This window comes from Puma concolor, chromosome A2 (genome assembly GCF_028749965.1).
Source record: "Puma concolor isolate L17-30 chromosome A2, mPumCon1.1.hap2, whole genome shotgun sequence".
In the NCBI taxonomy this organism is placed as follows: Eukaryota; Metazoa; Chordata; class Mammalia; order Carnivora; family Felidae; genus Puma; species Puma concolor.
The window spans coordinates 144,223,473-144,240,381 of record NC_141668.1 but is presented as its reverse complement, the minus strand read 5'-3'; the positions used below and the strand labels follow the sequence as shown (position 1 = coordinate 144,240,381).

Below are 16,909 nucleotides of genomic sequence, written 5' to 3'. Positions count from 1 at the left end.
GCCTTTGTGGCGGCTGTCCACCTGGTTTCCAGGGAGTCTTCAATTAGGATACTGAGCTGAGCTGATTCAAACCTGTGACCTGCACTGGCTCCATTACCATTAACACACAGAAGTCTTTTGTTATAGGAGGAAGGCACAGAGGGTATGGATGGCTTCACTTCAGGAAAACATACTTGTTTCAGAACGCCAGTTTCTTCTGTACAGAAATCAACTAGATTGCCCCAATAACATTAACATTAATACGGAACAACAAAAAGCCTACATATCCTGAACTGGGCGTACTGAGTTAATCTTGCTTCCATACCAAGAAATCCTTAAGGCAGCGTGCTTCACCCACGAGGGCCATCTCCCTAATTCCTTTTCCTCTACCTCTGTTTCACCTGGACCTGGACTGCACAACAGAGCCTGTGACCCTAAACACAGCCAGCACAAAACACATCTGTTCAGAGGCTCACTGTGCTCCCAGCACTCAGCACTGTTTAAATAATATGTGAGGAATCTACAAATAGTAGGGAAACTCCCTTATCATCACAGTGCAAGGACTATGAAATGCATGGTCCCAGGGAAACATAGGAATAAAACTGACTGTCATGGAAATACCCTTAGGCAGCAGGCAGGCTTCACTGTGACTTTCACTTACCATGTCACTGAAGGTCCTCAGCATTCCTGCAGAGTTTGTATTTTTGACCAATATTTCACGGACACTCTTACCACCTCCAATGGAAATATCATTACTCACACAAATCTTATGGTGGGAATTCATCAAGATATACTATCTATGAAGTCTCTGGCCAGTCTAGGATATGATATCTAAGTGTTTAATAGATGCCATCTATATGGATTATTATTGCTTGTCCTGTTACAGATAAAGAAATAGAGGCTGAGTGGGTTACAGTGATCAATCCAAGCTACAAAACGTGTCACCATTGGGATGTGGACCCAATGTATCTGGTTCTTTCTCTATTTACAGGAAGGAATAAGGAAAGTACACTGGTCCATCTTCCTTTGTTCTTTGCCTTCTTAGCTTTAGCCTGGAAGTTCCAGAGCTACCTCAAGATTGCTTAAAATTCTACTCTGAGTACTTTATAGAGTATCAAAAGATAGATTATATTTTTAAATTTTCTATGCTATGTCTCTATGATACAATATAAAGATAATTCTTTGTATAACAGAATATGGATCTCTTCCTCTAAAAAGTCCTTACCACACTGAATGGATGTCCTGATGTTAGTTAAGCCAATTTCCACTTCCCAGGTAAAGACACTTAGGATCTTCAAGGCATTTGGTGGCTCCCATTCTCTGGGTGGTGAGAAGAGCCTGACCGAGATGGTATGTAACATCACCCCTTTCATGGGTCACAAACACACAGCACAAGGTTTTCAAAATGTATGAGCATCCTTGGAAAATAAAAGCATTTCTAGGCATATGATTAACAAGCCAGAAAGGCCATGGCACTTGACAGAAAGGATGAGGCATTTCAGAAAGATAAGTCAAGATGCATTTATGACCTGAATGCATCCCTCAGCTTGCTTGGCTGTGCTACTTGGTTCATAAACCAGGGATTAAGTCAATTTTCATTTCAACTTTTTCTTTCACCTTTAAGCAACCCCTAAGGTTTCCAGAGAATTTTGTTTGACCTTTAGCTAAAGTTCAACCTCTACCAAGTTACCAATTTTGGATGGTCCCTAGGTGATCACTTAAGACAGATTTCACTATAATTCAAGGAAAGGATAATCCCTGGCCCAAGAGTAAACAAAGGAAGTACTCCCAGTGGTCTCAGGGATGGCAAAAGTTATGGATTTAGTCCTGCTAATGAATTTTAGTGGTATTCTCACTGTGCAATATTGATCAGTGAAGTCAGCCTGGATGCATTTGCTGGACAGTGAACTCAGGGTATTTACCTCCATCTGCTCCTAAATGAGGATTCTCTGTGTGCTCCCTTGTAAGGGAAACTCAAGAAAAAAAAAAGATGCAGTCCATGGGAGAAGGTCCTTTGGGAGTTGCCATTTACTTCCACAGTTAGGATGGGAATGTTGAACCCATCAATGGACTTTGGTGCCCAAACCAAGCAGGATATCTTTGCTATAGCTTATAAGCACCTAAGCTCCAAATATGCATTTATCTAACACCTAGCTTCCAGAGACCTCCCAGTAACACTCACAGAGGAAATGTGGAGGGGAGCAAGGGAGAAAAATCAGGCTTTTCCAATTTATAGTGAAGAATAGGACTCTGAAGTTGTCTACTTCTTACACATCCTAACTTTGTCTACTAGATCTGCCTGATTCCTAAAGAAGTATATAAAAGTCTTTCAATATGCCTATATATTTATTCAGAGGGGCTTTTCCCTAAAAATATTTGCTTATGTAGTCAACTTACTGGATTGTTGTGTGCACATGATGAAGACAGAGTTGCTCCTGTCCACAGAAGTGAAACAGAGCCTCCAGTTTGCATGAAAGCCCATCCATTCTTATTCACAGACTCTACATTCATTGAATAAAGAGAAATTCAATGTCCATCTCATTCATGAATTAGAACTGAATGTCTGCATATACTATTTCTCTAACTTCCCAAATACGATAAGAACATATCAGCCCCTCTTAGTATCCCAGTGGACTGGAAGCATGTTCACTATAGAGGAAGATCTCATAGCTTTCTGCAGATAGTTCAATACCATGATGCCTCAGATTCAGCTTTCTGCATTCTTTCTTATTGATTGGCATACCTCAGGCTATTAGGTTTATTAACTAAATGATAATTTGGGGTGTGTCGGTGAGTATACAAGGAGATAAATGTTTCACAAATAGACTCAAAGCTTGCTGGCAGGAGACATGCAGTGATTTACAAAGTATTTATCTTTCTGGCATTCCCCCCCGCCCCCAGGAAAAAGTCATTATTGCTACCATCTTCTGAAAACAGAGATGTTTGTTTCCTGGGCAGGCTTGGAGACTAGCCAAAGCAGTGGGAAGATTCCTGGAATTTCAATATACCTGCTGGGGTGCTCGGCTGAATGAGCTCCTCCCGTGGATACACCTGATCTGCCTGGATACTCACCCCACAGCCTCTCCTGTCCTCACGGGAGCACTCCAGCAGCCCTACGTGTCTGAGAGAGCAGGGCTTGCTTTTGGCTGCTGTCTTCCAACGGGCTGCCCAGCCTTGGGTCTGATCCCAATACTGTTAAACTCAGAGGAAGCAGTGCTTCCTCACCCTCAACCTCCCTCTCTCCCCTAGTGCACACACCTGTAATGGCACACAGTCTATTCAATGCAAATAATAGTGTCCTGATAGAAGCAGTTGCCCCTCTATAGCCTTCTTTCTCTGCCATCATGCAACACTTTTTGGTGTTGCCATTGTCCTGCCAGGGGTCCTCAAACTCAGGCACTATTGGCATTATTGGTCAGTTAATGCTCAGTTGTGGGGGGTCGTTTTGTGCATTGTAGGATGTTCACCAGCATCCTTAGTCTCTACCTGCTTGATGTGACTAACACACCCCTCCCCACCACTTGTGACATCCACAAATGTCTCTGTACATTGCCAAATTTCCCCTGGGCATAAAATTACCATGGTTAAAACTGATGCCGTGCCACAAGTGGGAGATAATGTGAGAAACTGAGAACTTCCCAGACCCCATGAGGAACCCAGAGCAGGATGTAGGAAGGAGGCCTGGGGAGGGCAATAGGGATGAGTTGAGAGATTATGGATTCTTGGCCAAAAGCTGGTAGACCAGGTGGACTGACCTGGCTTTTTCTAAAGGTCTAGAGCCACATCATTTAGAAAACATTTTGAGTATCTGCTATGTTCACTTAATCAAGAAGTTTTATAGGTTTCTTTTCCTTCTCTCCCTCCCCACATTCACTTTTCTAGTTTTTGCCACTGTCTTCTTACCTCTGGGTTCTTCCAAAGCCTCCCTGCATACCCTTTCTTCCAGCTTGCTCTTCACGGTCCATCCCTGGCCCCCACCCTCTGCAGGTGAGGGGTCTTTCTGAAATGCAAGTCAGACCATGCCAACCAGCCATCTGCTTGCTTCCCTGGTTTTCCAACCTTTCAGGATGAAATCCAAACTCCTTAACAAGGCCTGCAAAGCCACTCATTTCATTATCTCTTTCCCTGCATTGCATGCAACTTCATGTTCTCACTCCCCTGGACCGCTTGTGGGACATGTTCCTTTGGAGGTACACAGGTGGTTTTAGGTCACACAGAGTCATGACCTTAAAGCATGCAGAATCTCACAGTGATTGTTTAGTTTCAACATCCCCTTCTCCTTGTGCTCTTTCCAGGATCGTGCTGAGTTTGATGCTCCTTTGTCCTTCACACCTGCTCTAAGGCTTGATGATCTCCCATTTTTTTGTACCAGAAGAGAACAGGCCTCAGGCTCAAACAGCAGCATCCCGATGAAAGTTAATAACACCGTTTTATTTTTCATTATGTTTACTTTTGTAGTTGCCTTCTATTTACAGCACGTTCTACCACTCTTCTGTTATAAGAATGATACAGCCATTTCTTTTTCCATGAATGTTTTCAGGTAGAAAAAGGAAGTTGATTTGAAGCAACATAAATCACAGTAAAAGTGGTTCCTATACATGGCAGAAACTGTGATTACTGGCTGATATTTGGGAAATAAGGAGGTATTTGAATTTGTACCATGCTCTTTCATATCCCAGTTTCACCTGTCCCTCAGACAGGCTAAGAACTGGAGGCAGGCAGGGACAGGAGGAACTGGGTTGTTCCTTGTAATCATGTGTCCTTTGGAATTTGATGTAAATGTCGCCCCACCAAAATCTGAGTCAATGCCTCACCCATGTGCTTCCCTAGGACCCTGGACACCCCTCATAGGCTCCGACATGGCACCTGTAAGTTCTGGGCTTATGTCTGTCATCTTCACTGTGGTTTCCAGTGTCTGGTAAAGGCTTGGCAGAGACAAGATGCCAAATAAATATGTCTTGATTGGATGGATGAAATGGAGAGAAGCACACAATCCTTTTCAAGCCAGCCACGGGTCTCACCAAGAGAAAGGCAGAATGAGGTGACCAGATAATCCATGTCAGTGAGGATATGAACCCACCTCCCTGGGTGACAGACACAAAAGACCAGATGATGTAAATTACTCGGGGTGCAACTTCCATCTCCCTCTCCATTGTGAGCATGAGAATTTGTAGGTTGCCCCAGCTGGGTCTAGTGCCCAAGCGGGGAACATAGCAAAGAACATACAGAAACCAACAGAACATAAGCTTGCTTGTCCCTAGTCTTTCTTTCTACTGGAGCTTTACCTTTACAAATTTGTAGCACTTGAAGGTATGTTTCCCCAGCCACTTCTGGATTGTAACAATTCCTTTTTTTCCTACTGACAAAATCTGATACTTAGCCTGGAGCACTTTCTTGCCAAGGAGAGAACTGTGGCAGACTTGTGACGCATGATAAAATACTACCGTAATGTGGAATAATGCTTTGAAATGTTGCCAGGGTGAGTGTGTATGCAGAATGATTGAAATCGCCTGCAAATACAAATGGTAGCTCTGTGGCTCATCTGTAACCTCAAAGTAGGAAAACTGAGATATTCTTTTCCCTCCTTTGCAATTTGCCAGCCTCTTGTTGGAAACTATGGAGATTATGCCACTGAAAGTAACTGCCATGTTTACTCCACGCACAATTTTTACTAACTAATACGATATCCCTGTATACTCATTGGTCTTCTGAGGGTCCCCTGATATTCTAAGCTGTTCTGTAGTTGTTGTTGTGAATGTCTCATTGAAGTAATCATGTATCCAAACCCAAAAAGTTTTATAGGAGGATGTGGAGGTCATTTGTGCAGTGCAGAAAATGACATCTACTTTGTCCGCCTTAGAAATAAAGGCTTCATAACCAAATGGGATTCAGTCCCCACTACACTTGCCCCAGCCCCCACATAATGGTGAGTTCAGTGGAAATGATCAGTAGGTTGAGCTACATAATTAGAAGAGCCACAACTGTGGGTGTTTGCTATAGGTCAGGCATTTTGCCTTCTTTTAGGTAAACTGCATAACATCCAATATAATTAATAGAATTAGCTTCATTTTGCTGTTGAGAAAAATGAGGTTCACAAAGGATAATTTGTTCAAGCTCTCACAGACAATAAGTGTCTCAGCCAGGATGGAGCCCTAGGTCTGTGTGATTCCAAAGCTTGAATTTTTTCTATGATGAACAATGTTGAACTAAAGCCAGAACACTGCCTTCTATGAGTTGAGGTCAAACCTTTACTATCTGTGGGCTTTGGACATTACTAGCTGGTTGTCAGGTACCCATAACTAGCTGAATACACAAATCAATGGGAGGTTACTCATGAAGAGCTAGTAGCCTAATGAGAAATTTCTCATGCGCAAAAGCTGACCAAGAGGTAGAAGGAAATTCAAGCCCATTTCAGAGGCATCTGCCTCTTTATAAAAAGTGAAACCCCATTTTCTTTTGCTACAAAGGGACAATAAGAAAATCCATTCACTATATCTTGATTACTTCACTTGTTCTAAGACAGTTACTATGGATTAGGTACTTCCTACAAGCCATAAACCACATGCAGCACTGCATGAAGGATAACATAATCCTTGCAACCCAGTGATAGAGGCACTATTATTAGCCCCACTAGACAAGTGTGGGAACCGAGGGTCAGAGATTATGTATCTTGCCAGAGTCGGTCAGCTCAGCTGGGATACAAACCCAGATTCTCTCATGGCCAATAGAAGTCATATACATAAGAGTGGGGCATTTTGCCTTGATGGAACCATTTTGATAGCTATCCCGATGGTTGTCAGTCAATTCCCTGGGGCTTCCTGGAAATGCAGGCACTGTGTCCATGGCTAAAAGCACTCCCCTCCCCACCTTACCCTTGCTCTGGGTTCCAGCCCACTGCCTTCTTTCAGGTCTTGAAATTGTTCCTTGGTACCCCAGAGCCCATGCACATGGTGCTCGCTAGCTGGGAACACACTTCTTCCCCCTCATTGTGTTCTTGTCTGCTCTCCCACCTTCAGATCTCAGCTCCAGGGCCACCTGTTCAGAGGAGCCTTGCCTGCACCTGTGACTTAGTAGCCTCCTTCATTATAGATGAGCACTTTCCTTCAGAGCACTTCTCTGAGTTGGACCCTATTTGTTCAGATGGATCAGTGCCTGGGGCTCCTTCTAGACTCATGCTTGTGTTCACAGCATTCAGCCCTGGGCCTGGCTCAGAGGAGCCTCTCACAACCTATTGGTGGAAGAATAGGCACTCTGACCTACTAACCATGTCTGCTTCCCCATGTCGATGAGGTGCAAGCAAGGGAGGATGGCAAGCCAACTGACAGTGGGGTTGCGAGGCTAGATCTCCTCTCTGTTCAAGTAATGTCTCAGAATCATGTGCTTTGCTGAGTTAATTTTTACATTTCTTCCCCCATCTCCAAACAGCAAGTAATCTTGCAGATCAATGCCTGGGACCAAAGAGACTTATGGAATGTTAAGATTATGCACATAAACGTACCAACTATGACAGCCACACTGAGAAGAATAGTAATATTGTACCAAGCGATAGTTTATCAACCTTTGCCACTTATGAAATTCACAGCCAATTTAATTAAAAATATAACAGCTCTGAAAGCTGCTAAAATGACTATGACAACAATCAATCATTTTGTAATAGTGTTGAAGATCCATTAGGGACGTTGCACTGGATGCCAACTTTTTTTAAGCCCAGATAGTAGGGGCATTTCATTCTGCACAATTAATGTCACTGCATTAAAATATTGACTATCTATAAAGAAGAAAATACCAAACATCTTTATAACCCACATTTTTTTATAGGCAAAACTTGCTTAGAAAGGTGCTTTGAATTTATTTGTTATAAGCTACACATTTCACATTCAGAAAATTAAAATGGTTTCTACTGACTAACTCATTTAATCATTTACTTGATTTAATGAAAACCGCTATGCATTTTTCTCTTTCTGTTGCTAAGATTAATGCTTTCTGTTCATTAGCAATCAAATATTGCAGGAAGGTTTACATCTTATTCTCACTTAACTCACTGCCTTTTATTTCAAAAAATTCTAATAGAATTTAAATGGTATCTTTTAAATCATTTGGGAATTTTTCTCCTAGTAACTCACTTTGTCTTGTGGAAGACACATTGCTAGCTTTGACACTGAGACATTTATCCCCAACTTCCTTTTCGAGTCTCTCTTTCTTGGGGGGGGGATGGTGGGGGAAGGAGGAAGTATATATATACATACATATATATACACACACACATATGCATATGTATACGTATATATACATACATATACATATACATTATACATGTATGTATATATACATATATATACATACATATACATATATATGTGTGTATACACACACACACACACACACACACACACACACACACACATATAGGACAGGGAGTCGAGACTTCAGAAAAAATTATGAACCTAGCTTCCAGGGCTCCTAATTCATTAATGCATCAGCAACGTTGTAGTATCCCTTGAAATTCTGATTAGAAGGGCTCTTTGATTTATTAGTGGGCCTTTATGAGCTACCTTGGAGAATGAACCCATTAAAAATGTTAACCATAAGCAATCTGGCTTTCATTTAATCAAGAATCGAAGCCACCGGGTACAAGAGAATCCAGGCAAACATGGCACACTTCTGCCATCCCTCATAGAGAAGCTCCCGTTGCAAATGCCATTTCATTACAGCTGTGTCATCTGCACATGTGGCCTCATATCTGCTCTCCATTTCGATTTTCAGGTGTGTACAAATGGGCAGGTAAATTCCACTTGAAATACCTACAAGGGCAGATTCTACAATGGAATCTTTTTTACGATCAGGATGGTTACAAAAGAGTATAATCAATTTCAATTAGTGAATAATAGAGTCAGTAGTTTAAGAGCACCATGCCAAGTTTTCCATTCCTATCAGGACAAAAAAAAATGTTTGTTGACCCCCAAAATGCTTGACAGGAGGAAATAACAAAAGGTAGATGATGGTGTTTATACTGAATGTAGATACAATGGTTTAAGGACTTTGGGTATAAAAATATAAGCATTCAATTGGGAACACTAAGAGGGTAAGGACAAAGGAATCTTTTGGGTAGTAAGAAAATGATGTATTTTAAGGTGATACTCAATAAGCCATCTAAGTACAGGAGCAGACGTGTCCCTAAGTTTTACTATTTCAACGTGTTTTCTGATTTTCTTGTGTGCATGCATACATACGTGTGTGTAAACGAATTTATCTGCCTTCCTCACTGTGTTATGTGCTATTGATTGGTTATGGGAGAGGGACGTAAGAATCTTCTTTTCCATGTTATGGTTCAGGAAACTGAAATGCAAGGCATAGGTATACTTTGACACTAGCATAGTGATCTTTCCTTCTTAAGCACTCCTAAGGATAGCTGTTTTATCATTTGTGCAATTATTAAGGGCTTGTCACCGTTCTAGACTGTAATATACATGAGAAGCACAGCAGCTTCTGTCTTGTCCATTACTGCAGCTCCAGCACTAACTTGGCTGGTAGATGCTTTGTGAACTTCTTTTGAATGAATGAATGATTTTCCCAGGTCACTTACTATTGGAGCATTAGCCAAAGCAGGAATAAATTACAGTTCACTCTCCGGTTCTATTTGTGACTTGCTATTTACCCTGTGACTCTGTTCAAATACCAACCCCTCTGGGACGCAATTCTGAGCTTTCTCCCTACTTTTCTGGGCTCCATTAATGCTTTACACCCATCCCTCTGTGTTTTGTATACACAGCTTTCCTTCTGCAATCTTCTGTGTATGGCACCCCTTTCCCTTGTAAGAAACTATTGTATTCTTTGTGCTTGGGATGGAATTGTTTCTACATGGCCTCACACATGGACTCAGGATCTAGATCTGGTTGCTCAGAGCACCCTATCCCTCTGGCCATGGTTCCTGGTTCAGCAATGGGTATGTAACTCAAGTTGGACCAGAGTTTTCTGTGCAAAATTTTAATAAGCATTGCTGGGAAAAACAATCGTTCCACTATAACCTAATAGGATGCAATCCTAATTAATCTCATCTAATGTGAACTGCTGGTGTTCACATTACCTTCCTTGGGAAGAAGCTGTGTGAAAGAAGTAGAGAGACACGAAGTGACATTGCTTATGCTTCCAGATCCAGCCATGCCTGAATCAACTCTACCATTAGAATTTCAGTTACATGAACAAATAAATCCTTCCTCCTTCCTTGAAATAATTTTGATTACTGGCCATGGCTTCTTGAGAGCATGGCCTAACTCCCTTCTATATCCCCTGCCCTTAGTAAAAGCTTGTTGAATGATAAACCAGCCTACTTCTTAGGGCAAGGACATCCCCAGGTGTTTGGGGAGTAAGACTATCAATAAAAGCTAAGGGGATTTGTATCTTTTGGATCAAACTCTCATAAGAGAAGGAAGAGATAATACCGACACTCTGGATGTGGAGGTGTCAATGTCACTTGTAAGAGAAAGAGTAAGGTGCTCTGCCAGATAAAGAGGATCTTACAGCGGCTTACAATAAGACAGTGGGGGCCCATGCCACTACACAATGGATTTCACATTTTGGCATTCCTGCAGTGACTAGGTCTCAATCATTATGCTAGCATTTCTGTGGCAAATGGAATTAGCAATCCCACATGCTTTGGAAATGTTAAATTGTTAATAAGCCCCTTAGAGCTTTGCTTCTTCTTTGAACTCCATGACTGGTTTTGGGCCATAGACAAGTATACTAAACCATCTCAATTTGAGCTGGTAATTGAGGGCCTCTCAAAGCCTGCCCAGAAGAGAATGTCTTCCACTGTGAGGAGAAACAGATGGTATTGACGTTTGATTTTTGTTTTTAAATCTAAGGCCTGGACTTAGATTTGATCCAAAAGATACAAAGCCCCAAGAAAACGTGCTTCTGCAACTATTTGGAAGGTGAAGTTTCCAGGTACACCCTCCCCATTATCCAAAAATCTACACTTGTGCTAAGCTTAAGAATCACCCAGACCTGAATTTAAATCCCAGATTTGCTACTTTTTATTTATTTATTTTTTTGGCTGGAGGACCTTGATAATTTAATATCCATGAGCCCTTGCGTTCTCATGTATAAAGCCAGACTATATGACTTTCTCACAGATATTTCGTGAAGATTAAATCAGATAACTGATGTTAAATGCTTAGCAAGAACCTGGTACATACTAAGAGCTCAATATGCATTAGCTATGATTGTGATGGCAATGATCATTTAAAGCTTTTAAGCCAAACTTTGCAATGCTGAGTGCCTTATTAGCCATGAATTAACATCTCAAGTGTATCTGTCCACCTGTCATCACTTCTTCATGTATGCTCATACTAGCATCATGTCAATTTCCCTTTATTTCTGAAGCATTTATTCTTTTTTGTTTCTCTAGGTCTGAACTCCTGTGAAAATCTGATCGTGTCTGGGTGAGGAGCCCTTCTCCCAAGCTCCTGTAGCAGCTTATGTGTTTCCCGTGAACCCACCATACCTCTTTCCTACCACACCATGATTGCCCATTTACTCATTTCTAGAATCTTCCTGATTACAAAGGAGGCTCTCGGAGGCCAGGGACTGTATCTGCCCAGATCACCATTTTATTTCCCTTGCTTAGCTCGTTGCCTGGAAGATAATAGGTGTTCAATATTTACTGAATAAATAAATGAAAATCATAAAGCTTTCCCCTGGCCCCTTAAATATTTCACCTATATTGCAGCTTTTGCAACTCATTTAAGGGTCTATCTGGGGACTCCAGCATAACAACTTCTATTTTAGATGGTCATTACAAACAAAGAAGGGGAATTTGCAGGCTAAATAAAGAAGCAGCCATTCTTCATTACAGGCCAGAAGGAATTTGCACATCAAGTGTCTGTCTCCAGAGGGGAAGGGCAAAGTTGGTGTTGACACGGTGTTACAGATGAAGGGAAGCTGTGTCCAAGTCCCTCATGTACCTTAGATGACAAGGAGAGCCAGGCCTTGCCCAAGGTCACATGGCTAGTGCCAGAGATAACTGGAGCCTTCCAGCTTCCAGAACAGCACTCACCAAACCCTCCCCTCCCCACTCCTATGCTGCCTACCAGAAACACAGTCATTGCAAGAATTCAGTGAAGGCTTCCTTCGGAGCATGGCCAGAGAATAATTTAAGGAAATGCAGAATTTACACGACCTTGGTGAGATTAGGGGACAGGTCTTTCCAAGAAAGATTTGATTCAAGTTGATAAAACCTTTGGAGGGAAGTTATTGTCTTGCTGCCTCATTTGAAAGAGGAAAAGTTTCTATTTCTTTGTCCTTAATGGGGGCATAACTTCAGAGAGAAAAAGACCTGGTGCTTGAGAGCAAGCCCAATGAAGGCAGCAATCCTGTTTTCTTCCTCATTCAGGTTCAGCAGTGCCCTCAGCCCTGGCCTGGCCCACACGAATCCTCAAGAACAAGGCAGATACAGGCCACAGCACTTACCAACTGCATTTCACATTAACATGAACCCTGGGTGAGCATGGGACACAATTCTGGAATCTATTAATCTCACTGCCACATATGCGGGATGTTTCAGATGAGCTCAGCCAGAGATCTGCAGTATTGGTGTTGTTTTTAAATCAGGAAAAAAGAAACTCACACTCTCCGTCATGCCAGATGCTCTATCAGATAAATATCACACACAGTTTTTTAGAGAAATATTATGTGATTTTAGAACATCTGCAATTCTCTAGAACATACTGTTATCAGAAGCTGACTTATACTAAATATCACACATCAGACTTTCCTTCAAAGGTCTTGCACTAAATTTGTCCACTGCAGCACAACTGTCTCCTTCTGAAACAGTATCAGACAGAGTTAAAATGTGTCAGCTCATTAGCATTACCACAAGTTGATTTCAGATGCACTCATGTTATCAATAACCGAGTTTTTTCCTGTTTCAGAAATGATGAGTACAGAAGAGATCTCCCCAATTGCTACTTTGGTTTGCAATGGGTGTTACAAATTCAAGACATCATTTGTTCTTAGATTAGCATGAGCACCACCTCCCCCCCACTATTTACAGGGTGCAGAGGAAAATACCAGGTGCTGTGTTAAGAACTTTGCAAACTATCATGTCCTCAAGAGTCCTCTGAGACAGCTACTATTAACTTGCATGTCAGGGCACCAAGGCCTAGTGCCCACATGACATGGTTTGTGGGGCACATTTATTGTGCGCTAGGCACCCTCCTATGTGTTTAATTATATCTCATTTCATTCCACCAAACACTTTGAAGTCAGTGCTGTCATAACCCCTGGATTACAGTTGAAGAAACTGTCACAGGTCTCCATCTCAGTCCTAGTTTACTCCCAAACTCATGCACACTCTTTCATTTGACAATATATGTGAGGGTCCTTTTTTGGTGAAGTTAAATCTCCTGGACTCTATCTTCCCTCTCTGGATGATCTTGGGTAAGCTCTAGTTAATCTTACTGTGGCTAAGTTTCCGCCTTTGTAAAACAGCATAATAATAGTAAGCTACTCAGAAGGTTGAGAGAATGCAGTAAAAGCACTTAGCACAGTGTCTGGCATATAGACATTACTCAGCAGACTGCAGGTATTGTTAATGATAATGACAACAGCTCTTATTATTTTTATGAAAATAATGCTACCTCAGAAAGTATATAGCGATTAAAACAAACCAAAACAGCACAATGAGGGTGATTTTAATAGTGTGTTAAGGACTATGTTCAAAGAGATGTCCCCACCAAGAAGAAGAGAGCTACATTCAATCAGAAGTGGTGGCCGTAGACCCTTATCTTTCTCAGCGTTGCCCGCGGGGGTGATACCCCTCTCCTACGCTGCATCACTGCCATTCTCAGACCTCTGATAAAGCCCAAGATCATTCAAAAGAGGATCAAGAAGTTCATCTGGCACCAGTCAAAATGATATGTCAAAATCGAGCACAACCGGCGGAAACCCAGAGGCAGTAACAGCAGGGTATGAGGAAGATTCAAGGGCCAGAACTTGAGGTTTATGCTCACAATGTCTCTTCCAAGAACAAAGCCATTGTGGAAACAAACCCAGCTGGACATCAGGGTCACCAATCCAATGCCAGGCTATGCGGTGAAAAAAATAAATAGACAGCTTATGTGCACATCTCATTTGTGTTAATAAAACCATAAAACTGCCATCTGGCAAAAACAAAACAAAACAACAACAACAAAAAAAACTAAATGGTGACTGGAAGGCAAGCCTTCTCTTTTTAGCTCCAACGGGTTTATATACCTATTTCCTTGCAGGAAGCTGTGCATTATTCAAGTTTTGTATGACACACAATGAACTTTTCTTCATTTCTGTCTCTCTCAGAATCTCTACTGAATGTCCTGCCCTGTGGTCCTTGTATATGTTCCAGTCCATGGCTGTGGGGAGGAGGTGGGGACAGGGAGCCATGCGTAGGAGTGTGCACTGACAGCAAGACCTGGTTTGCTCTAGTTTGCATTCAAGACAAAACTGTGTCTAGTGACTGGGTAGATGTTGCTGTGGAGGCCAGCCACAATGTCTCCACTCTGTGCTCAACGTGCACTGGGTTGGGTTGCTTTGTACTTAATGCTCTCTTCTAGGTGTCCAATAAAAGAAAACTAAAATCCAAACCCCTTACCCTGGTCCTGCATGATCTGGCCCCAGCCTACCTCTTTCCTTCTCCCCCAAGACCTATTCTCAGGTATCTCTTGAACACACGGGACTCCTTCCATCCTCAACCTTTTGCATCAGCTTCTCTCCCTCTGCTTCTGTTTCACATTTTGTTCCCAAGAGTCTTCATCATGGATCCTTCTTCTGCTGGATTTCCACTCAAATGTCAGTCTTCAGGGAGAACTTCCCTGCAACTCCCTGAACCAGTGAAGCTATGTCTATCCAATTATTTTCTTCATAGTATCCATTGCTACCTAAAATCATGTTATTTATTTATTTGTGAGTTTATCTGTCTTCACCAGAATGGAAATTCCTTGAGGGCAGAGACCAGGCCTGCTTCGCTCATTGCTGATTATCTTGTGCCTGACACATAGAAAGTGCTCGATAAATACGTGTAGAATGAAAGAATGAAAGCCTGACAGAGCAATCAATAGAGCAGGAGTCAGGAGCTGTGCCTTTTCATTCTAATTTACTCCTCCTCACCAGCTATATGCCCTGATTTAGTACCGTCCTTACAGAGTCTTGGGATTTGGTCTGCTAACTAGGACTGATAAGTTTCTCCTTTGCTCACAGGATTTCCTTGATGAGCAAATGAGATTCATATGTATTTGTCTAGGAGCATACTTTATAAATTGTGACTATCAAGGATACAAAATAGGTTTCAATTCCCATGTCAAGTCTTAGTAGACAGGTTTATCTGAAGCACAGGCCCGAGATAAATCCCAGATTGCATGGCTCAGTGAGAAAGGGTGCAGCAATCGTTTAGTGATGTCTGCCTTGGAACAGGGAGATGGAATTAGGGACAGGGGTGTCACTTATTTGCTATCTGTGCCAAAGAAATGTCAAATATTAGAAGGCAGAGATTGATAATGTACAAAGAGCTTCCTCACACTTTCAACAGCAGTATTTCTGGACAGTTGGGTTTGATATTTTACTCTCTTCCCTCTGTGCTATTTCAATTTATTTCACTGACCATATTAGTTTTGAGCTAAAAACTCATTTGTAAAAACCTCCTCAAACGTTCTATCATATATTTAATATCATTGTTAAAATGCCTTTTATTTTAATGTTTATTTTTGAGAGAGAGAGCACAAGCAAGGCAGGGGCAGAGAGAGAGAGAGAGAGAGACAGAGAGACAGAATCCAAAGCAGGCTCCAGGCTCCGAGTGGTCAGCATGAGGCTCAATGCAGGGCTCAAGCTCATGAACTGTGAGATCATGACCTGAGCTGAAGTTGAACACTTAGCCAACTGAGCCACCCAGGTGCCCCAGTAAAATTCTAAATTATTTGTGGAAGTCATCCCAAGAGACAAGCATTAAGAGCAAGGAAGCAAAAGCTGAAGTTTCCCATGTAGAGCAGTATAACTCACTCACTGCAAAGTATCTTTTTGGTATTAGAAGTATCTTAAATAGTGAAAGGCAAATATGTTCAATGAAGCAACAGTATCATTGATATTTCCTCATATAAAGGGTGTGTGTAGTTCAGGAACTCTCCTTTTTTACCCTTTGGTAACCAACCATGGCACTCCCTCTGATGCTGCTATTACATAATTTTGAAGGCGGTGAGACAAATTTTAATTCATTTAATAATTAGGTCAATAAAAACCATTATAGCTGAGAGCTCCATTAAAAGTCCATAATGTTACCTTAATGGGGGAAAAACTAATATAGTTCTGTTGGAATTTTTCCATGAAATTAATATTAGAGAATTTTAGTGGGCGTCTTAAATAGTTTAAATAGACATTTTTATTAACAGAACTAATCATGGAATTAAAACAAATGAAAATTGTTACATTTGTGATGATAAAGTACCCATGTTCGCAGGATTTTATCAGGCCTGTTCCTGTGAAGAACATTTACTATCACAAGTATATTAAACTTGCCTGGAAAGCTGCTCATGGCCCTTCACAGCTGCCAACCTGTGTTTTGGTGATTGCTTCTTGAATTCTATGGTTCCATTTCTTGGAGCCTCTCTGCTGGGAAACATTTCAAAGCAATAGCCCCCCAGATGAAAAGGCTTCTCTCAAGTCTTCTCTTTGATGTATAATATTAACCCCCTATAGGGGGTTAAGAGCTACTACATCTGAAACTGCTCAGAAAGACCTAAGACACAGAAGGGGTTGTGTCTACACTGCCCACAGATGTTTGATCACCTCTGTGTCGTTGGCTTAATCACTCAAGGTCGAAATCAAGGTGAACTAAAGTAGACTTAAGTACAGGGTTATGTGATTTGGGTAAGTTTTGACCAGGAAAGCCAGATAGTGGGAGGGAAGA

The 16,909-nt window shown here is 41.7% G+C and overlaps 1 protein-coding gene and 1 long non-coding RNA gene across 12 annotated transcripts in view; one reads left to right on the top strand and one right to left on the bottom strand.

Annotated features, from left to right (window-relative positions):
• Positions 1 to 11,672, top strand: part of LOC147583569 (uncharacterized) — a 36,070-nt gene extending 24,398 nt beyond the window's left edge. Inside the window, exon 2 of the long non-coding RNA XR_015248344.1 lies at positions 11,387 to 11,672. This is a non-coding gene — a long non-coding RNA (uncharacterized LOC147583569). The remainder of the gene's footprint in view (positions 1 to 11,386) is intronic.
• The window catches only part of FHIT (fragile histidine triad diadenosine triphosphatase), a 1,412,849-nt gene that overhangs the window by 55,878 nt on the left and 1,340,062 nt on the right, over positions 1 to 16,909 (bottom strand). The gene's annotated exons all lie outside the window — the stretch shown is intronic.